Source organism: Euprymna scolopes, chromosome 21 (genome assembly GCF_053919585.1).
Source record: "Euprymna scolopes isolate OS-2025 chromosome 21, ASM5391958v1, whole genome shotgun sequence".
NCBI lineage: Eukaryota > Metazoa > Mollusca > Cephalopoda > Sepiida > Sepiolidae > Euprymna > Euprymna scolopes.
The window spans coordinates 125,534,542-125,558,114 of NC_136502.1; the positions used below are offsets into that span (position 1 = coordinate 125,534,542).

A 23,573-nucleotide genomic window follows, 5' to 3' on the forward strand; every position below is an offset into this window, starting at 1 on the left:
TTCGTTTTGTTCCTTTTTTTTAAATTATTTTGTTTGGGTTAGAGAAGTTTAATTTCACTTAAACTTCTTTTCCCGTGCATCTGCACAGCTAGATCTCTTGTCCTTCCCTTGATGCATTGAGTGGTGAGCAAAATTTTTATTTATTTATTTTTTTTTTTACACGGTGGTCACCACTTATCCAGGCCCGGAAGCCACTCAAGGATAAGGCTTATTGCAAGTACAGTACGTTAGTGTGGAGATTTGATGAAGTGTTTACTTAAGGGGCGGTTCATTAGGAATTTATTAACGTTGGACTTGAACACATCCAAGTTGTAGTCAGGTGGGAAGCAGGCAGACGGAACAGAGTTCCACAGGCGTGGAGTTCTAAGAAATAAACTTTGTTCATGGAATCCACGTTTTGATTTAGGCACAGATAAAGAGTGGGGGAAATTTTTCACAGTGGATTCAGCTAGACGGGTGTTTTTCGTGAAAGATTGGCGAGGGGGGACCAGACATTGGAGTTCAGACGAGCACCTGCCATGGAAATAATGATAAAACAAGTATAGGCTCGCAACGTCTCTTCTGTGGGAGAGAGGTTGCATGGTAGAGAATAGGGCATCCCCCACTAAGCCACGAAATCTATTTTGTACTCTGTCAAGGCAGGATAGGCTGTTTTTAGCAGCTGCTGCCCAGATATGGCAGCAGTATTCCATCCTTGGACGTACTTGGCTTTTATATAGATAGAGAATTGCATCAGTAGTGAGATATCTTCTGGAGCGGTAGAAGGATCCCACCATCTTTCCAGCGACCTTGGCAACAGACTTGATGTACGTGTTCCATTTCAGATCAGGAATAAAGGTCAAACCCAAAAGCTTGTCAAAACACGGGGTTTCTCCTAGACGAGAGCCATCCATTTCAATTGGTGCCAGATGGGGATCAGAGCATTGATGATGAAAGGATAGGAGTTTGGTTTTAGATTCATTAAAGGTAACCAGCCACGTCTTCCCCCACTGAACCACGCGCTCGAGATCAGAGGAGAAAGAATCAGAGAGAACTTTGTCATTTACAGCCTTTGATGTGTTGCCGTAGATGATCGTGTCATCAGCATAGATATGTGTTTAGGGAGGTCATTGATGTAGATCAGGAAGAAAGTTGGGCCCAAGATTGGCCCTTGAGGGACTCCAGCATTAATACTGCAAGCCTCTGATTTTTGTCCATCGACCACTACTCTTATGGTTCCTTGCCTTTATATTTGCGGTTCCTTACCTTTATATTTGCGGACGCCGTGATTTCCAGCTCTTCTTCTTGGTAAAAGTGGGTTCCTAGTTATTTTCTGGGACAGTGTAGCGTCAAACATCTCTTTGGCCCTCGCTCAGTGTCTCTCTTGGTGTAATAGCATTCATCCCTCAGAAAACGGTGAACTTCGACACTTGAGCCTGGGTAACTCCCATGGCTGTTTACACGGTTTAGTAATAACGGAAACTTGATTAAAAATCAACAAAAGTAAATTGCAACAGACACGAAAGTAAAAAAAAAAAAAAAAAAAAAGTTTGTGCATTCATGACCCAAAACGATTGTGCTTGAAATAATTAGGTTATGTGTCAAAATGCGCACATTTGGACAGATGTGTAGGCGGGCCGTATGTAGTCTTGACAAAAAACGTGATATCTATTAGATGGAAGAAAAAAAATTATCTCTAAGTGAAAAAATTTCAACGGTTTGAAATATAATTTATCGACTGTTTGAAAACAAATTTTTCTACAAACCTGTATTATACACATTTTTCGATCTATTTGTCAACAACATCAATCAAACATAATCTTGAACAAAAACTCATGTGATCATTTCGTCTTGAACAATGACTCATGTGATCATTTCGTCTTGAACAATGATTCATGTGATCATTTCGTCTTGAACAATGACTCATGTGATAATTTCGTTGTGAACAATAACTCATGTGATTATTTCGTTGTGAACAATAACTCATGTGATTATTTCGTCTTGAACAATGATTCATGTGATCATTTCGTCTTGAACAATGACTCATGTGATAATTTCGTTGTGAACAATAACTCATGTGATTATTTCGTTGTGAACAATAACTCATGTGATCATTTCGTCTTGAACAATGATTCATGTGATCATTTCGTCTTGAACAATGATTCATGTGATCATTTCGTCTTGAACAATGACTCATGTGATAATTTCGTTGTGAACAATAACTCATGTGATTATTTCGTTGTGAACAATAACTCATGTGATTATTTCGTCTTGAACAATGATTCATGTGATCATTTCGTCTTGAACAATGACTCATGTGATAATTTCGTTGTGAACAATAACTCATGTGATTATTTCGTTGTGAACAATAACTCATGTGATTATTTCGTTGTGAACAATGACTCATGTGATCATTTCGTTGTGAACAATAACTCATGTGATCATTTCGTTGTGAACAATAACTCATGTGATTATTTCGTTGTGAACAATGACTCATGTGATCATTTCGTTGTGAACAATGACTCATGTGATCATTTCGTTGTGAACAATAACTCATGTGATTATTTCGTCTTGAACAATAACTCATGTGATAATTTCGTCTTGAACAATGACTCATGTGATAATTTCGTCTTGAACAATGACTCATGTGATCATTTCGTTGTGAACAATGATTCATGTGATAATAACTCATCTGATCATTTCATCTTGGACAATGACTCATGTGATAATTTCATCTTTAACAATGATTCATGCGATCATTTCGTCTTAAACAATGACTCATGTGATAATTTCATCTTTAACAATGATTCATGTGATCATTTCGTCTTAAACAATGACTCATGTGATAATTTCATCTTTAACAATGATTCATGCGATCATTTCGTCTTGAACAATGACTCATGTGATCATTTCGTCTTAAACAATGACTCATGTGATCATTTCGTCTTGAACAATAACTCATGTGATCATTTCGTCTTGAACTACGACTCATCTGATCATTTCGTCTTTAACAATGACTCATGTGATCATTTCGTCTTGAACTACGACTCATGTGATCATTTCGTCTTGAACAATGACTCATGTGATCATTTCGTCTTTAACAATGATTCATGTGATCATTTCGTTGTGAACAATGACTCATGTGATCATTTCGTTGTGAACAATGATTCATGTGATCATTTCGTCTTGAACAATGACTCATGTGATAATTTCGTCTTGGGCAATTACTCATGTGATCATTTCGTCTTAAACAATGACTCATGTGATAATTTCATCTTTAACAATGATTCATGCGATCATTTCGTCTTGAACAATGACTCATGTGATCATTTCGTCTTGAACAATGACTCATATGATCATTTCATCTTGAACAATGACTCATGTGATCATTTCGTCTTGAACAATGACTCATGTGAGCATTTCGTCTTGAACAATGACTCATGTGAGCATTTCGTCTTGAACAATGACTCATCTGATAATTTCGTCTTGAACAATGATTCATGTGATCATTTCGTCTTGAACAATGACACATGTGTGTGATATAATGATTCGAGTTATCCCCCTTAGATTGTCCCTCTCTACTAAATAAAATAAAGATCAGTAGGAACCCCTCCCACCACCACTGCTCCTAGAGAATAAAAAATGATCAGCTTAAAGAATTTAATCGCGGCTCCGCCCCGTTTGCAACACATGCTGCTACGTCTACAAGGATACGACTTCAGAATCATATATCGCCCAGGCAAAGAAATGACCCCGGCAGACGGATTCTCTCGTTCACCTAATAAGAAAGACAAGAAGGAGATCAACCTCATTATAATTTAACAATGACTCATGTATCATTTTATCTTGAACAATAATTCATGTGATCATTTCGTCTTGAACAATTATTACTTTTATCTTTTCGTCTTGAACAATGGCTCATGTGATCATTTCGTCTTTAACAATGATTCATGTGATCATTTCGTCTTTAACAATGATTCATGTGATCATTTCGTCTTGAACAACGAGTCATGTGATCATTTCGTCTTTAACAATGATTCATATGATCATTTCGTCTTGAACAATGATTCCTGTGATCATTTCGTCTTGAACAATGATTCCTGCTAACACTTCATTTTTAAAAAATAATCATGTGATCATTTCGTTTTTAACAATGACTCATGTGATAATTTCGTTTTTAACAATGATTCATATTATCATTTCGACTTGAACAATGACTCATGTGATCATTTCGTCTTGAACAAGGACTCATGTTATAATTTCATCTATAACAATGACTCATGTGATCATTTCGTGTTTAACAATGACTCATGTAATCATTTCGTGTTTAACAATGACTAATGTGATAATTTCCTCTTGAACAAGGAATAATTTGATCATTTCGTCTTTAACCATTATTCATGTGATCATTTCGTCTTCATCAATTATTCATATGATCATTTCGTCTTGAACAATGATTAATGTGATCATTTCGTCTTTATGAATTATTCATGTGATAATTTCGTCTTGAACAATGACGCATGTGATCATTTCGTGTTTAACAATGACTAATGTAATAATTTCCTCTTGAACAATGAATCATTTGATCATTTCGTCTTTAACAATGATTTATGTGATCGTTTCGTCTTGAACAATGACTTATGTGATCATTTCGTCTTTAACAATGATTCTTGTGATATTTTCGCCTTAACAATGACTCATATGATCATTTCGTTTTTAACAATGACTCATGTGATCATTTAGTCTTTTACAATGATTCCTGTGATCGTTTTATCTTGAACAATGACTCATGTGTCATTTCGTTTTTAACAATGACTCATGTGATCATTTTGTCTTTTAGAATGATTCTTGTGATCGTTTCATCTTGAACAATGACTCATGTGTCATTTCGTCTTGAACAATGATTCATGTGATCAGTTCGTCTTTAACAATGATGTTATATAGGGGTTTCATTAAAAGAGAGTCTTACTCTAAGTGATGCTTAGAAAGAGTCTTATTAGAGGGTTTTTCGTTGAGAGAGAGTCTTATTAGAAGTGATGTCGTGTAGAGAGAGTTTTATTAAGAGGGATGTTGAAAGACTCAGAGAGAGAGATTGTTCATGTTATGACGATTCATATATATTAAAATAATCATACTTTGATGTGTTGAAGAAGGAGAAGCTCTTTGAGTGAGGAGATAGTGTTCAGACAGTCTTAGTGTAGATATGATATGTAGAGTTCACATTGTCGATATGAGATGTCCAGACGTGTATGTAATGACATTTTATTACACGGATATATAGACATATAATACAATTTTCACTTTACCTTTTTGGTAGAATCACAAACACAAAGACGAGTTTCATCAAAACACATGATGGGTTTATATCTTTACGACCGGCCGTGTTTTCATCATCAAGTATTCAAAGCTTCACATATTAAGTTTCAAAATGACCGTCTCACTTCTAGACGTTCGAATCCCTAGACTCTCTCTGAGTTTCTCCCAGTTTCTCCTTTTTTAACTCTAAAGTTTTTCTATCTCTAGAACTTTCTATTTTCCATAACGTCATACACATGTAAAAACATGTGCCTTCTTTCACGTGTTCTGGACATGCGTGTCCAAAATTTCTCCTTTTTTTACAAAAGGAATTTTAACCTATACTCAGTAATCTATATTTCCAATATGTTAAAAACATTATCTTATAGCTGCATTCTTTCAATTAAATTTTCATAATAAAATTGACAGTGCACATTCTTTTCTTGAAATATTTTATCTCTATTCTAAACAATCGTTTGCTTTACATTCAATTTTCTAATTCTCACACGTAATCTATTTCTAAACCTAAATTACGAGGTTCGAATTTCGCCTATGCTATTTCATTTTCGTTTTAACTAAATCTCTTTATTTTTATACTTAAATGAATAGGGATAAGCCCTTATCATGTAACAATGATTTATGTAATCATTTCGTCTTGAACAATGATTCATGCGATCATTTCGTTTTTAACAATGAATGATGTGATCATTTCGTCTTGAACAATGATTCATGTGATCATTTCGTCTTTAACAATGACTCATGTGATCATTTCGTCTTTAACAATGATTCATGGGATCATTTCGTCTTTAACAATGATTCATGCGATCATTTCGTTTTTAACAATGAATGATGTGATCATTTTGTCTTGAACAATGATTCCTGTGATCATTTCGTATTGAACAATGACTCATGTGATCATTTCGTCTTTAACAATGATTCATGGGATCATTTCGTCTTTAACAATGACTCATGTGATCATTTCGTTTTTAACAATGACTCATGTGATCATTTTGTCTTGAACAATGACTCATGTGATCATTTCGTTTTGAACAATGACTCCTGTGATCATTTCGTCTTGAACAAGGACTCATGTTATAATTTCATCTATAACAATGACTCATGTGATCATTTCGTTTTTAACAATGATTCATATGATCATTTCGGTTTTAACAATGATTCATGTGATCTTTTCGTCTTGAACAATGATTAATGTGATCATTTCGTCTTGAACAATTACTCATGTGATCATTTCGTCTTGAACAATGATTCATGTGATCATTTCCTCTTTAACAATGATTCATGTTATCATTTCGTCTTGAACAAGGACTCATGTGATCATTTCGTCTTGAACAATGAATCATGTGATCATTTCGTCTTGAACAATGCCTCATGTGATCATTTCGTCTTGAACAATGCCTCATGTGATCATTTCGTCTTGAAAAAAGAACTCATGTTATAATTTCGTCTTTAACAATGACTAATGTGATCATTTCCTCTTTAACAATGATTCATGTTATCATTTCGTCTTGAACAAGGACTCATGTGATCATTTCGTCTTGAACAATGACTCATATGATCATTTCTTCTTTAACAATGATTCATGTGATCATTTCGTCTTGAACAAGGACTCATGTGATCATTTCGTCTTGAACAAGGACTCATGTGATCATTTCGTCTTGAACAATGACTCATGTGATCATTTCGTCTTGAACAATGACTCATATGATCATTTCTTCTTTAACAATGATTCATGTGATCATTTCGTCTTGAACAAGGACTCATGTGATCATTTCGTCTTTAACAATGACTCATATGATCATTTCTTCTTTAACAATGATTCATGTGATCATTTCGTCTTGAACAATGACTCATATGATCATTTCTTCTTTAACAATGATTCATGTGATCATTTCGTCTTTAACAATGACTCATATGATCATTTCTTCTTTAACAATGATTCATATGATCATTTCGTCTTGAACAAGGACTCATATGATCATTTCGTCTTTAACAATGACTCATGTGATCATTTCTTCTTTAACAATGATTCATGTGATCATTTCGTCTTGAACAATGACTCATGTGATCATTTCTTCTTTAACAATGATTCATGTGAACATTTCGTCTTGAACAATGACTCATATGATCATTTCGTCTTTAACAATGACTCATGTGATCATTTCGTCTTGAAAACACTTGACCTCTACATATCCTTTCATCTTGGTTTGTAATCTTTGATTTTTAATTCCTCTTTTTATTTTTCATTTCTTTTCCTCATTTTATGAATGTTTTGCACTATTTTTTTTTTTTCATTTATGACAAGTTTTCATATGACGATGTTTCAATTAATGGCAATGCCTGCAAATTCATAGGCTCGTTATAATATTCATTTGCCAATATCGTTCCTCTGATTAGAAAAACGCATTTCTTTGAAACTCCACGGGTTAAGGAAATCTTAACATTTCTTATTTGAGTACCTTGTCAAACAATAAATTCATGTAAAATATAATTAACAGTCGTAAACCATTTTCTTTTTATGACAAGCTCTATTTCCTATCTTGGTTGTATTGAGCATTTCTATGATTTGGTTGGGATTGCTATATAAATATTGATATTATATTTTTATTCACTTTAAGTTTATAGAAGCGTTTGGCTTGTAAACTTAATTTATACGTTTTGATTTAGGTTTATATATATATATATATATGCATATATATATATATATATATATAATATATATATATATATATATATATATATATATATATATATATATATATATATATATATATATATAATAAAAGACACGCTCGTGCACACACACGTGCGTGCGCACACACACGCATACATATATATATATTATATATATATATATATATATATATATATATATATATATATATATATATATATATATATACTTCGGAATAGATTTTAAACGTTTTTTTCAGTAAGGTATTATCATTACTTTATTACCTCTGTTTTAACTTATTTAGCATTGAACTATTACCGTAAGGACCATAAAATAAAGATAAAACGTTCCATCAATAATATTAGAATTAATTTCACAATTAGCTAATAAACATTAGTATATTCTAAACTTTATGTCAATCCTCTTTCTAAGGGAAATATAGATACGTATAAAATTAATAATAATTAGCACCTCATGGGCAGTACATATAACTTGAGTTGACAGAACAAATACGATTTACATTGACAATGAGTGTTTGAGATTAAACTAGGAAAAATCAGGAAAAAAAGAATTATTCCATTTACGTATTTGGCCCATCTTTTTATTTTTAGTTTATTTTGGTTTTTGTTCTAATATCTATATTATTCTTGTTCATCCTCCTTTCCCCCCCCCCCCCGAACCAAAGTCCCTATATCTTGTACACGACCTGACCTCAATTAAGCGACCGGTCAAACTTTATGATTCTTAGATTCTACTGTAAGAGATATCTATTTATATAGATGTATGTATGTATGTATGTTTATGTATATATATATATATATATATATATATATATATATATATATATATGTATATATATATGTTTATATATATGTGTGTGTATATGTATATATATATATATGGGTGTGTATGTGTATTTGTATGTATATTATATATGTATATTGTGTGTATGTGTGAGTTTGTATATGTGTGTTCATGTGTATATTAGGATGAATATGCACATATGTTCTCACCCCACCTCCTAACACTTACCATTACCTACTCTCCCTAACACTTCGCCCCACTAAAAATAATATAAGCTTCTAATGAAAAGGTTTCCACCAGACTTTGAATTATTAACGTCTGGACCCAAAACAAAAAAACAAATTTAAACAAGCACTTGCCCGATTCGGATATATACACCGCTATGCGGGTTACCCAGTATATAGCTTGGAAATTATTACCAAACGGATGTAAAGAACGTATAATATGGATTTTACCAAGCAAGTTGGATCAACAAAAACATTCATATCCTTTTTCTACAAATACTCCTGCTACAGGACTTCTGATAAATGCATTATTTTCACTTTGACTTTCCATGTCTCACTGACTTTAGCAAATAGGGTGCATACCTTTATAACTATTTGCTAATATTTTCTCTCCTCTGATGAGATGGTAGACATCGAAACCCTATAGGTTAAGGAGATTCATTTTCTAAAGCATTCTTTGTCTTGCTTAGAATAATAAAAATTCTTTGATATGGAACTCAACCACTCCATTTCATTTCAATGAGAGTTTTTTGAAATTCATTGAATTACAATTTAATATATATATATATATATATATATATATATATATATATATATATATATATATATGTGTGTGTGTGTGTGTGTGTGTGTGTGTGTGCGCGCGTGTTTGTGCACGAGCATGTGTGCGATTATAAAAGGATAAACAATCAGACGATTTGAATTTGAAATAGAAAGAAGGAAACAAAATGCTCGACTATTCGTCTGTTCTATGGGTTTTTTTCAAAAGATTGTAAGTTTGAATATAATTATGTGTTTTTTTTGTTTTTTTTTTGTTTTCTAGCTATTTTCAAATGTGAAGCATTTCCTTTCCGCTTCCGGTTAGTGTCGGGTGTTCAGGGTAGAAATATGGATCCTTTTGTCACTTTTATTTGATATTTAATTCATAAATTAGTTTATTGGCTTTTTTTTAATTGTGGAACATTATACTTCAGTTTGCAGATAATGTCGGGTCATCAGGAAAGAATATGTACCGTTTCGACATTATTTGAAACCGAAATAAAAACCTGCCTACAAACTAATTTTTGAATGAAATAACTACACCCCCACCCAAAAATGATTAATATTTCCATCCTGATTATTCAACACTAACTGGAAGTCGAAAGGAAATACTTCATATTTCAAAACAGAATTCTTATTGTGAAGTGATTCACTGAAATAAAATATAAGAAAAGTATACAATAAAAATTAACAAAACTGTACGAATAAAAATTACGCAATTAATCTTTATATACACGTTTAAATAAAGTAAACCTTTCTCAAAGAGAGAAAGCAAAGCCTGGGAGGATGGACCTCCTAGAACTGCACACAACCACCATTACACCACAATCAACAGGGACGAGATCATTACTGAAATGGTCTGTTGATTTTGGGAGGCGAGTAATTCATTTTTCTTTTCTTTCCAACTGCATGTGTGCTTAGTTTTTATTCTGCATTAGTAATTATTGCAATTGTCGTCATCCTTGTCATGTTGTAGCGTTTACAAGGTTACACCGCTGTAACGTAAAACATTCCCCTGTAAAATGTCTTCTTTTTTTTTATCTCTAAAACACGAAAGACAATTCTTTGGATCGGAATTTTTCGATTTTCTACACTTATCGGATGAATGTCCGTAGGAAAATCTAAAAACTCTGCCAGATATATACCCTATCTTTGTGTGAAATTTGCAAAACTTAGGCTCCACCGTTTCAGAACGTATGAGGAACTCTCTCTCTCTCTCTCTCTCTCTCTCTCTCTTTCTCTCTCAAACACACACACACATACACGCGCGGGCGCAAAGTGACTTTTATATAATAGTAGAGATAGCTATAGAGGTATGCATATAAATCATAAATAACTTGTCGTGTTCGGCCACGCGTTGCTGTTGCTCAGTTTGTTTAAATGGATCCCGCTAAAAAAACAAAATTTAAGGAATTAGTGTGGTAAACTGATTTTGTTTCATTATAAAAATATTCTGAGAGAGAGAGAGAGAGAGAGAGAGAGAGAGAGAGAGAGAGAGAGAGAGAGAGAGAGATGGAGAGAGTCCAACGTAAACAAATTCTTAATGAACCGCCCCCTTAAGTAGACACTTTATTAAATCTCAACACTAACGTACTGTACATGCAATAACCCTTACCCCTGAGTGGCTTCCAGGCCTTGATAAGTGGTGACCACTTTGCAAAAAAAAAAAAAAAGAGAAGAGAGAATTGGGAAGTATATATATATATATATATATATATATATATATATATATATATATAATACTTGTTTATTGTTAAATAAACATGTTTACATCCCGCTGCTACAAACATATATACTATACTATGCTACTACACATATATATATATATATATATATATATATATATATATATATATATATATATATATATATATATATATATATATACTAGCAAACGTATTCGTCGCTGACTGTGTTAAAAAACAGCCTACGGAAAATGGACTCTGATTTATGAAAGTATGATAGGTTATGAAAAGGAAGGGTTGTAAAGAGATAGCTTCGAATTTGGAGGTATCAAAACCAAAGCAAAATATGATGAAAGTAAAAATAAAATAGATAAACCCCATAATTTATCATACCATACCTGTTCACACTGAAACACTTATCACAATATTCTGTGGATCTATATCAAAAAAACATTGTTAAACTTTGACATATTTCCATTCTATGGAAGTTAGGCGCGAACGAACCCCCCCCATAATTTTATTATACCATATTTCTTCAAACTGAAACATAATTATCAAAGTATACTTACGCAGATAGATATGAAAAGTCTTTATTAAAGTTTGTGCCTATTTCCATTCTATGGAGGCCAGGCGCGAACTCAGACCCCGCAATTTTATTATACCATCCCTATTTAAGTTAAAACATACTTATCAAAGTATTATTATGTATATCTATATCAAAAACACTTGTAAACGTTTTTTTTTTAATTTTTAAATTTTTTATATCCATACTTTGTGGACCAGGCGCGTACTCAGACCCCACAATTTTTATGAATCATGATTATGCCAGATCAAACATACCCATTCCTGTGTCTCGATACATCTATCATTATATGTGATCAGTTTTCTATAATAGTCAACCATATAGGAGCCTATTCGTGATCAGATACACACACAGACATTCAGCTTTATATTATAAATATATATAGTCTACATCCCGTTTCTCCATGATCCTCGCTTGGCGACGCTCAGTGTATAGGTTTCCAAGTACGCTGATTAAGAAAATCTCGGTTAGATTTTGCGGAGACAATTAATTTTCTACATATAAAGACGTGCGCGCAATAAACAAACCTACTTTTCTGAAGCCGACGTGTTTCTATGTCCGTGTGTTCATGTGTTCGTCATCTACAAAAATTTTGCTGTGTAGTAGTAATTTTAAACAGTGAAAAATCACGTAAAAAACGGAAAGAACCAATATATTTTATTTCCTGTATTATAGGTCCGGTGTGTTTTGTCGGCATAATATAAGAAAAAGTGCGCAGCAATGTAGTCAATGGGGGGGGGGGAAATAGGTATCACTGTGACGCCATATTTGAATGTAAGGTTAGCGTTCGTTTATTGGTGTGAATAGTCAGAGCTCTGCCAATCACGCTGGACGGAATCAGGTAAGGGAGATTTTATTATTTGTGATCGAAATATGTAGCGAGCATGTTGTGCGTATGTAAAAGCCAGTTAATGGCGGTGCAAGAACAATATCTTAGGAAAATATAGAATTTGACCCGGCCTCAACTGATCACTAAATATTGAGAGAGAAAAATAGGAACTTCTTCGTTTGTAGATGTTGCGATTGTGATTGTGTTGCTCATGAATGTGGCAGAAATGGTGGTCATAAGCTACCTAAAATAGTGGCTATCAGGGTAGATGTATTGAATTTGAATGTGGCATCGCTTGTTGCAAACCTACGGTACTTTGGTCCAGAGGGGAATTTCTGCAATAAAAATATTATATATGGAGATAAATAATTAATCTTTTTTCTATCATAGATAAAATAAGTACTACAGAGGAATATAGGTTTTTGGTCTACAGACTTGAAATTTGGTAAATAAGCATATTCAGACATGGAAAACTTTTAATTGATTTTCATCCGGAAAAACGGGCTGTTAAGGTGTAAAAATTGAAAAATTAGTGCGTGGGAACCGTTGGATTTTTATCTATTTATTAACTATTCCATGAATGCGCATGAGTGAATGGTTCGCGTTAGAGATTATATTAAGATTAAGTAATTTGAAAAAACATTTTAAAATCGTGTCACGTACTTGACTCACTATCTTTAGATTTTGGTTTCGATCTCAGCCTGAGTATTTTCTAGTCTTTTTTTTATTTACAAGAAGTGAACTGTTTAGAAAAAACATAATGCTCGCATGCACATGTCTCAGTTCTGTATGAATTAAAATATAATATTGTGCGTATTTTATGGCCACGCAACGCCGGGTGGCCTGTTAGTTAATGATGATTTAGCAGGTTTATAATTACGTTTGTTGTTATACTGTTTTATAAAAATAACTAGCAAGGAGACCCGACGCTGCCTAGGATTGAATGAGGATAAACGAATGTTTCACATTGCCAATACTTGTATTGTCACCGAAATCGGTGAAATCGCCCACTTTCAATCAAATCGATTGATTATCTGCTCTAGTCTGAGCACCCCCATCCGTAGTGTGCCAAGATGAAGCTTTACATGCCTCCCCTAATGACTTTGTTTACAATACATTGTAGTCAACATTGCACTGCAGAGAACCTACAATTGATTTTATACAATTACTAGCAGGCCGCCCGGCATAGCCCGTCATAAAATATGCATAAATATTATATTTTAACAGAAACTGAGACTGTGCATAAGCGTATTATTTTTTTCTTCTAAACAGTTCACTTCTTGTAAGTAAAAAATAATACTGGAGCTGAGATTGAAACTAAAATCGAAAAACAGTGAGTCAAGTACGATAACCATTAGGCTAGCTTGACACGCTCTTTAAAAAGTGTTTTACAACCTACTTATTCTTAACATGATGTGAACGATTCGTGTATGCGAAACAGTTGGGAAACATAAAAATCCGATGACTCCCTAAGTACCAATTTTTCAGTTTTTACCCATTTTCCGGGTGAAACCAGATTAAAGGTTTTCCATATGTCTGAATACGCTATATATCAAATCTCAAGTCTGTAGATCTAACATTCGTTGAGTATATAGGTTGAGAAATTGTTCTCATACACACAAACGCATTCTCTCTTTTATAGATGTATTGATTTTTATATAATGGCTTGAATTTAAGTTTAAAATGCAAAAGTCATGTATCATGATTCAAATATGCTCTAAACAGAAACATTCATTTTGAACGTGCCCCTGTCTTATCAAAGAATCTACTGCTGATTTTAGACAACAGGCCTTTCTGCTTGTGCAGTAATAAAACTTCTCAAATACACTTGAGATGTTAGGCTTTATAAGAGTTTTAACTTTGGTAAAAAATGGACTGTTCCTTCGTTAATTAGACTTTTTTGGTTATCAATGTTTGATACTTATCGGAAGCATTATGATACAAAACCTATCTAAGAATACTCCCAGACACATAAAATACATTTGTGTGAAATTTCGACAAAAATCGGCCCAGCCGTTCTAACTCTCTTTCTCTCTCTCTCTCTCTCACACACACACACACACACACACACACACACACACACACACACACACACACACACACACACACACACACACACGCGCACACAGTGCTTTTTATACATAAGCAGAGATAATGTTTATTTCCAAATGGTTGTTTTATTGATTTATAAAAAAGTGTGGGAATCAAATCAATGTTATTAGAGCAGACTTAACCAAAATAAATAAATAAATAAATAAATAAATAAAAATAAATTAAAAAAAAAAAAATAAATAAAAAAAACAATAGAAGAGGTAGACATATGTAAAAATTTCAGGACACCCAGATAATTACAATCCATACAGGTTTGACACAACACAATTGAATTATAGAAACAACAAGAACAGCAATGTAAATAATAAATTGTTACAAATATTATTGCAAGGGAGATAAACGTTGTCTTAAAGATTTACAAATCTCTAATAAAAGCTGATATAATGTATAACACTTTTGTTTCTGGTATTTAAATACGGAAATTGGAATGTGATATTGAGATTGTAAAGCATATAGAAAAGAATAAGGACAAAATTAATTTAAAAAAAAAATGTAAAATATTGCAGTTACAGAGAAAGAGAGGGTGGGGAGGAGGGAGAGAGAAAGAGAGGGGAGAGAGAGAATGAGATAGAGAGGAGGAGGAGAGAGAAAGAGAGGGGAAACTTTAAATGCATATCACACACCATTCTCGAGTGTCTTTAGTCTGTTTGTAGAGAAGTTTTTTAAGGACAATCTAACATGAGAATACGTCATTCTACAAAGTAAATCTTAACTAAATATTCAAAATAACGTCCAAAGCAAAAATAAGATCCATTTGACATGATTACACTTTGGCTCATATTGCAGTTACAGAGAAAGAGAGAGAAAGGGGGAGAGGGAGAGAAAGAAAGAAAGAGAGGGAAAAGGGAGAGAGAGAAAGAGAGCAAGAAAGAGAGAAAAAGAGATAGAGAGGGGGAGAAAGAAAGAACAAGAGAGAGGGGGAAGAAAGAGAGAAGTAAAGAGAGAGAAAGGGGAAGAGAGAAAGAAGGATAGGGGAAAGATAGAAAAAGATAAAGAGAGAGAGAGAGAGAGAGGGGGGGAGAGACAGAGAGAGAGAAAGAGAGAGAATGAACAGAGAGAAGAAAGAGAAAGAGGGAAGAGAGAGGAGGAGGGAGAGAAAGAAAGAGAGAGAGAGAGAAAGAAAGAAAAAGGGACGAAGAGAAAGAGAATGAAAGAGAGAGAGAAAAGCATAGAGATGGGAAAAAGAGAGAGAAAGAGGAAGAGAGAGGAGAAGGAGCGAGAGAGAGAGAGAGAGAGAGAGAGAGAGAGAAAGAAAGAGAGAGAGCGAGGAAGGATCTCCCCGACAAAGTCTCTGAGATAGGTGTATATGCTGATGACACCACTCTCTATAACAGGCACGACAGGAAAACAAATGAACTCATATCTAAGGAAATGACAGAAACACTAGAGGACGACCTCCAATCTGTAGTGCAATCGGGACAAAAATGGATGGTCACATTCAATGCTACTAAGACTAAACTTGTTTCCTTCAATAATTACAAGAAGCCTTCTCTACCACCAATAGCAATGGCCAACGACTCTTTATCTGAAAGTACTTCTTTTAAACTTCTCAGCCTAACGTTCACAGGGAGCATGAGTTGGAACAATTACATTGAGAGCATTGCCAGGACCGCTGCGAAGAAGGTAGGCTCTCTCTACCGTGCTAGAAAGCTACTAACGCCCGAATGTATCCTGTACCTCTATAAGGCCACCATTTGCCCATGTATGGAATATTGTTGTCATATTTGGGCTGGTGCATCTGCTACTAGTCTCTCGCTCCTAGACAAGGTACAAAAGAGAGTCGCCAACCTGATGGGTTCTGAACTGGCATCTAAGCTTCAGCCTCTGTCCCACCGACGAAATGATGCATCCTTTTGCTTGTTCTACAAATATTTTAATGGTGAATGCTCTGACGAGTTGCAAGCGCTTGTGCCCCCACAACATAAATACCTTCGATAAACCCGACAAGCAGCTAAATCCCACCTCTACACAGTGGAGATCCCTAGATGTAGGAGAGCTTTCTACTCCAGCATTTTCTTCCCCAGAACCGCTAGACTTTGGAATTCCCTTCCAGGTCCCTGACATGCAGAAGTTCAAGTGTAACGTGAACCGGCATCTTACTGCCCAACTCCGTACATAGTAACCTAGTAGCTTATGCCCTTGATAGTAGCCCCCTCCACCAAAGTGGCAATGTGCCCTGTTTGGGGTGAAAATGTAATAAATAAAAAAGAAGGGCGGGAGAGAGAGGGAGAGAAATTATTAGGTTGGTGCAAAAATAATATCGTTTTTTTTATCTACCTGATAACAAACGCCATTATTTTCGCACCAACCTAATAGCATGACCTTTCTAGATGGAATTAGATTACAGAAGTAACAGTAAAACAAATGATAATAAGCCAATATTGTCGGGAACTATCGCATGAAATATTTAATAGAATGCGATGTTTACATCTAGTATAGTTTTAATAGTGTAAATATTGCTCTCAGTTGAATTAAAAAAAAAAAAAGTTAGAGTTCAATTGGGAAGATTGTACCAATCTCCCGTTGAAACTAAGAGCCATAAGAAACAGATTAGATAAAAATTGTACTGACCAGCCTCCAAACGTCTTCTTTTTCTGGGATGTAACGAGGACCAGTATTCCAACAGTAATGTAGTCGAATAAGTAGTCGACAACCGTAGACGAGGTGAAATCAATTACTCAGCATGCTAGCGAATCAGCTTGCAGAAAACCCAGCATAAAAACGCATCACAGAATCGAATAAGTCTATGTAAGCCGCTAGCAATAATGACATTGTTCACAAATAAAAAGGTTAGAAATAACTATTGAAAGTGCTTTTACTGATCAAAAAACAAATCTCAATTCTTTACAAACGAATTAACTATGAAAATAAAACAATGTCAGACTGACCCACCCACTTTTTGAAATACATCAACGACATGTGTGAAATCATAATCTATGTTTATTCATGTGGAAAGACATTAGACACTTCAGTCATTTTTAGTTTACACATTGTGCAATATTTTGCTCAAACAAGAAGTCAATTAATATGTTAGCGTTTTTACCTTTTGTCTCATTTCAGTCGAAGTTTTCAGAAATCAAGCGTCTCCCTTCCTGAGACTAACACTTGATTTATATATGAGATATTAAAATATTCGAATAAAGCTCTCCTTTACTTCAAAAACACTGAGTTTGTAAAAAAAGTTGAAAACGTAATTTTCCTCTCCTCACTCGACCGTTTAAATATGTTATAGTATATCTTTCTTATGGTCTCTTAGTCTTACTCGATTTCACGACAAGAATTTATCTAGTCTGAGGGAGTATCCAGCTTCGTACTGTTACTTGAGCGAATATCACTTGGAGTTGGCAGAGTTCAAAACCGACTTCGTAGCCTAGTGGAGGATTGATTCTATAATAATAATACATACGCAATCTGTATAAATTAAAATATCATGTTTAAGCGTATTGTACGACCGGGCAACGCCGGGTGTCCATCTAGTTTTAAATATATCTTTAAGACATAGTTCAAAATAGACTTTATAGCCTAGTAGGAGATGCCCTTTTCTCTTCTCTGCAACCTCTTTCGCCAGAGAAGAAACGTTGCGAGCCTGTATCAGCTTTATCATTATTTTCATGTCAAGTGCTCGTCTGAGCTCCAATCTATGGTCCCCAGTGCCAAACTTTCACGAAATACACTACTATCAATAATTTCTCCCACTCTTTACCTGCTCCTAAACCTAAACGTAGATTCCATGTACAAAACTTCTTTCTTAGAACCGCACGCATATGGAACTCTTTTCCGATTGCCTGCTTTTCAGCTGTCTACAATAGGGTCGTCTTCAAGTCCAACGTAAACAAGTTCTTGATAAGTTGTCCCCTTAAGTAATCCAATTTACCAAATTTACATTACTAACAATTACTATATTGTCCTATTGACTACTGTACAATCATTAACTCTTATCCTCGAGTGGCCTTCGGGCCTTGATAAGTGGTGACCCCCCCCTTTGTAAAAAAAGGTAGACCATTCCTCATAAAAACCAATGTCGGTTAGACATACCAAGGAGATCTTATTTGGGCCACGAATACTATGTGAGTCTGCATATTTAGTCAAGATTTACTTGTAGGAAAAAATTATCCTCGTGTCAGGTTGTTCTGACAAACTCCCGTACAGAGAGACCTTAGACACTCGAGGATAGTGTCTAGTAGGCTTTCAAGTTTTTTCCTAATCAATTCCTTACCAAGTTGGGTTTCAAGAGTGTTCTCGACTGGCTTTCATGCCTACCAGCAATATGCAACACTAAAAAAAGAAGAGAAAAAAATGACCGTCTTGAAGTTTTTTTTTTTTTTTTTTTACACAGTGATCACCACTTATCAAGGCCCGGAAGCCACTCAGGGATAAGGGTTATTGCAAGTACATTACGTTAGTGTGGAGATTTGATGAAGTGTTTACTTTAGGGGGCGGTTCATTAGGAAGTTGTTAACGTTGGACTTGAAGACATCCAAGTTGTAGTCCGGTGGGAAGCAGGCAAACGGAACAGCGTTCCACAGGCGTGCAGTTCTAAGAAAGAACCTTTGTTCATGGAATCTGCGTTTTGATTTAGGCACAGATATAGAGTGGGGGAAATTTTTTACAGTGGATTCAGCTAGACGGGTGTTTTTCGTGAAAGATTGGCGAGGGGGGACCAGAGATTGGAGTTCAGACGAGCACCTGCCATGGAAATAACGATAAAACAAGGATAGGCTTGCAACATCTCTTCTGTGGGAGAGAGGTTGCAGGGTAGAGAAAAGGGCACCCCCCACTAAGCCACGAAGTCTATTTTGTACTCTGTCAAGGCAGGAAGTGATAGTGTAACCATGCATAGATATAAACATGTTATAATTTTGTGTTTGGTAACAAAAATTGCAAAAACACAGGCGAAATATATTTAAATGAATTTATTTACAAGGAATAATGGAAGAGGTTACTATAGCGTTCTGCTTTGACGTGCCCGTTTCATAAATGCTTTTATTCTGCCTCGAAACCCACGTGAACTTCTAAATATAAAAATCAGAAAAACGAAACGGCAATGGTGTCCGATAATTAACTTAACCTCCACCGACATTACTCGACCACAATATTACAGGGCCTTACACAAATGTAGTATTTATTTATTGATATATTTATTTGAAAAATTTAATTGTATTCTTTGTGCATCCCGAGTTGGCACTTACTACTAGATAGACAAATAGGATATTTTGAAAGGATTACAAACAGAATACAGTGGATCGAGAAGAATAAACCTTGCCCTGCTGTTTCTCAACAAACTGATAATAACAGAATGTGTAGCAGCTGACACCCGCTACATCACAGGAAGGATCTACTTCTCTCGACGAGATTTGAAATCCATTTTCTCCCTGGCTTGTCCAATCACAAGCTAGCTCACTATCACGTGACAGACTATATAAAAGGCGAAATCTGAAACCATTAATACTCTTTCTCACTGGTCTTCCCAAGAGCAAACATCGTCGGGGGGGGGGCTTTAGCCGCCGCAGAAGGTGAGTACTAGAAGCTAACAATGGCTCTCTTCTACCTACCATTTATTTCCACGTGATGTACCCACACGAACTTTACTCTCGTCGATACAACTCACATTCACCACGACAACATTCCAACACTCTGAAAACTTTACCCTTTATTTCTCTGTTAATCGGCTTCCTTTGCCCTGGCGACTACTAGCTATAAACATGTGTGGACTGAACTATTCTCTTCTTCAACCAGCCGGCATGATATTAAATCTATCTTCACACAAGAACACTTCAACCAACTAACCCATTTCTCTATTGTACTCATCCACAAACGCTACTAACGAAAATGATAAATAAAGTTTGTTTATTAAAATAGAATGGAACTCCACCTCATTCTCTCCTCATCTATATATTTTGATGAATCCGGCGTGATATGAACAAGCAATCATTTCGTTTTGTCTCATCTCTATAAATGGCAGATGACCATTTATACATGGAAATGGGAAAGGAATAACTTTTCCAGTTAATGGAGTATCCTGACTATATGCAGAGTTCTTGAAATAACACTTTCTGTGCATGAACAAAATGCGGCGGATCTAGAGGATTATGCTTGGACTATAAATCCTGCTATTCCATGGGTAGCAGTAGTTTCAATTGCACTTATTGGCAAAACTAATGATCTGATTCTAATAACAACATAATTTTGCAGATGATTGTAAATATTTGATAAATATCTTCTTTCTGAATGGATGGAACCTTGAGGAACGCCAGCGTTAATACTATGAGTTTCTAAATTCAACCCATTAACAATTACTCTTATAAGCCTATCAGAGGAAGTAAACCCTGACTAAATATCCAAGATCACATAATATTCCTGGCCCAAATAAGATCTCCTTGATATGCCTAACCCACACTGGCTTTTGTGAGGAACTAGTGAGGGTACCTGGTGTTGCCTGGGTGTGTGTAGCTGGTGTTGCCTGGGTGTGTGTAGGTGGTGTAGTAAGGAACTCCGAAAAAAATAGTAGTAGCGGGGGTGGGGGGGGGAAGGAAAGAGGAATCAAAAGAACGGTAGGCAGCCCGGGTGTTGTTAGAAAAAAATGTGGTAGTAGGCAGGCAGAGTCGAACCCGTAACACGAAGGAGAAAAAGGTTAAAAAAAAGTAACGTCTTAGCTGATGCCTCCATGAAAAAAACCCGGCAAGTTGCGAACATTGAAATTAAGGCTAGTCAATCAGAAGGAGGTGATGACTTGCAAAAATTTCGGCGAAAAAAGCGACCCCTCCTTGTAGAAAACTGGCCAGTTGAGAGTGAAGGAATTAATGATTTGGGCCAATTTTTTTATATTTGTCATCCAAAAGATCGAGGTTTAAAATGATACTGGTTTCGTCACGTACTGACACGACTGTCAGAAATTTTTTCGGGACATACAAACACACACACACACACACACACACACACACACACACACACACACACACACACACACACACACATATATATAGACTAGCGGAGGTAGCGGAGGTACTTGGCATTGCCCGGATGTGTTGAGATGATGTAATAAGGAACCCCGGAAAAAAAGTGATAGTAGCAAAGAAGTAGAATCAAAACAACAGTAGGCAGCCCGAGGGGAAAAAGGTGTTAAAAGCTCGAAGTCGTAATACGAAGGAGAAAAAGAAAGTTAAAAACCAGAAGTCTTAAATGTTGAAATTAAGTCTAGTCAATCGGAAGGAGACGATGGCTTGAGAAAATGTTGGTGAAAAAGCGACCTCTCCTTGTAGAAAACTGGCCATTTGAGGGTGAAAGAATGAATGTTTTTGGCCAAATTTTTCGATATTTGTCGTCGGAAAGATTGAATTTTAAAATGATACCAGTTTCGTCACGTTCCGACACGTCTGTCGAAAGTTTTTGCGAGGCATACAAACACACACACACACACACACACACTCACATTTTGCCCTTTATAAATATAGACTAGCGAGGGTACCCGGCGTTGTCCGGGTGTTTAGAGGTGTGTGTGTTGGAGGGTGGGTAAATCAACACAAAAGAATAAGCAAAGTAATAACCCTGTTTAAATATCATAAAAAAACAAACGAACGAACGAACATGATGCAAACGAACGATGTAAAAGCAAAAACTAAAAAAAGAAAACGTGAACATGATGGAAAAAAACAAAGCAAAAAAACGAACGATGTTAAAACTTCTTTTAAAAAATCTGAAAAATAAAAACACAAAAAAAACAAACAACAAAAAATAGTGAACGCAAAAAATAGGTGTGTGTTCTGGCGGGGGTAGATGGAAACTAAAAGTAATAACCCTGATTAAATATTAAAAATACGAACAAAAACAAAAAAGTTTTAGGACGAAGGTAGGCTCGAACCCAAAGCTTTGAGGTTAATAGCCTGATGACACGACACCGCGAAGACAGTACCCTTAAATGAGTAGAAAATAAGTGTTTATAAACCCAGGTTTTCTAGGTCAAATCTCGTGCCATAGCAGTAGCAGGAGGAGGAGGAGGAGGAGGAGGAGGAGCAGTAGAGAGAAAACGAATTCACAGCGCGAATTTTGGAAGATAAAAGTCGCTGAAATAAAAGACTTTTTCAACGTCGTTTTGTAATTGTTACATATTATGATCTAGATAGCATATAAAAAGTTAGAAGAAATAGTAACCCCCCCTGAGAATCCTTTGGCGGATATACACAAAAATGCACACACTCACACACACATTTTCGCTTTTATATATATAGATGATGTATATGTAACACACCAAATCTGCATAGAATCCAGGCCACTCGAGGATAAGGGCTAATGAATGTATGGTGATAGTGTAGCGTTTTGGAGCCGGTTTTGAACTACTCTTCAAGGCTGGATAGGGTGCGCCGAGCAGCTCCTGCCCAAATATGGCAACAGTACTCCAGCTTAGAGCATGCCTCGGCTTTATAATACTGGAGCAGCAGAGTGATTCAACCATTTCTCCACCGATCGTGGCAACAGATTTGATGGCTTATAAGAGTAGTCGTTTTTCTATATCGTTGCCAAGCTTATCAAAAATCTTGATTCCAGTAAAGCAACTGGCCCTAATGGCATTCCTGTCAAAGTGCTCAAAAATCTTCAACTCGAGCTAGCTCTCATACGTACAACACTGTTTAAACGTTACCTTAAGGAGAAATGCTTTCCAACACCCTGAAAAACTTTATCAGTCTACGTATTTAAAAAGTCTGGAGATCGGCCATCTTCTCAGTACAAACCAATCAGTTTCCTGTGCATCATGAGTAAGTTGCTGGAACCTGTGACAAACATAAGTTGTCAACCAACCACCTCAGCAAAAAAAAAACCCTGTTCAGTGACGTGC

At 35.5% G+C, this 23,573-nt stretch overlaps 1 protein-coding gene across 1 annotated transcript in view; it reads right to left on the bottom strand.

The window, feature by feature from the left end:
- LOC145242725 (monocarboxylate transporter 14-like) overlaps window positions 1-17,583 on the bottom strand; it is a 49,812-nt gene extending 32,229 nt beyond the window's left edge. Inside the window, exon 1 of the mRNA XM_080105868.1 lies at window positions 17,315-17,583. The gene's annotated coding sequence lies outside the window, so the exon portion shown is untranslated. The remainder of the gene's footprint in view (window positions 1-17,314) is intronic.
- Window positions 17,584-23,573: the final 5,990 nt, after the last annotated feature.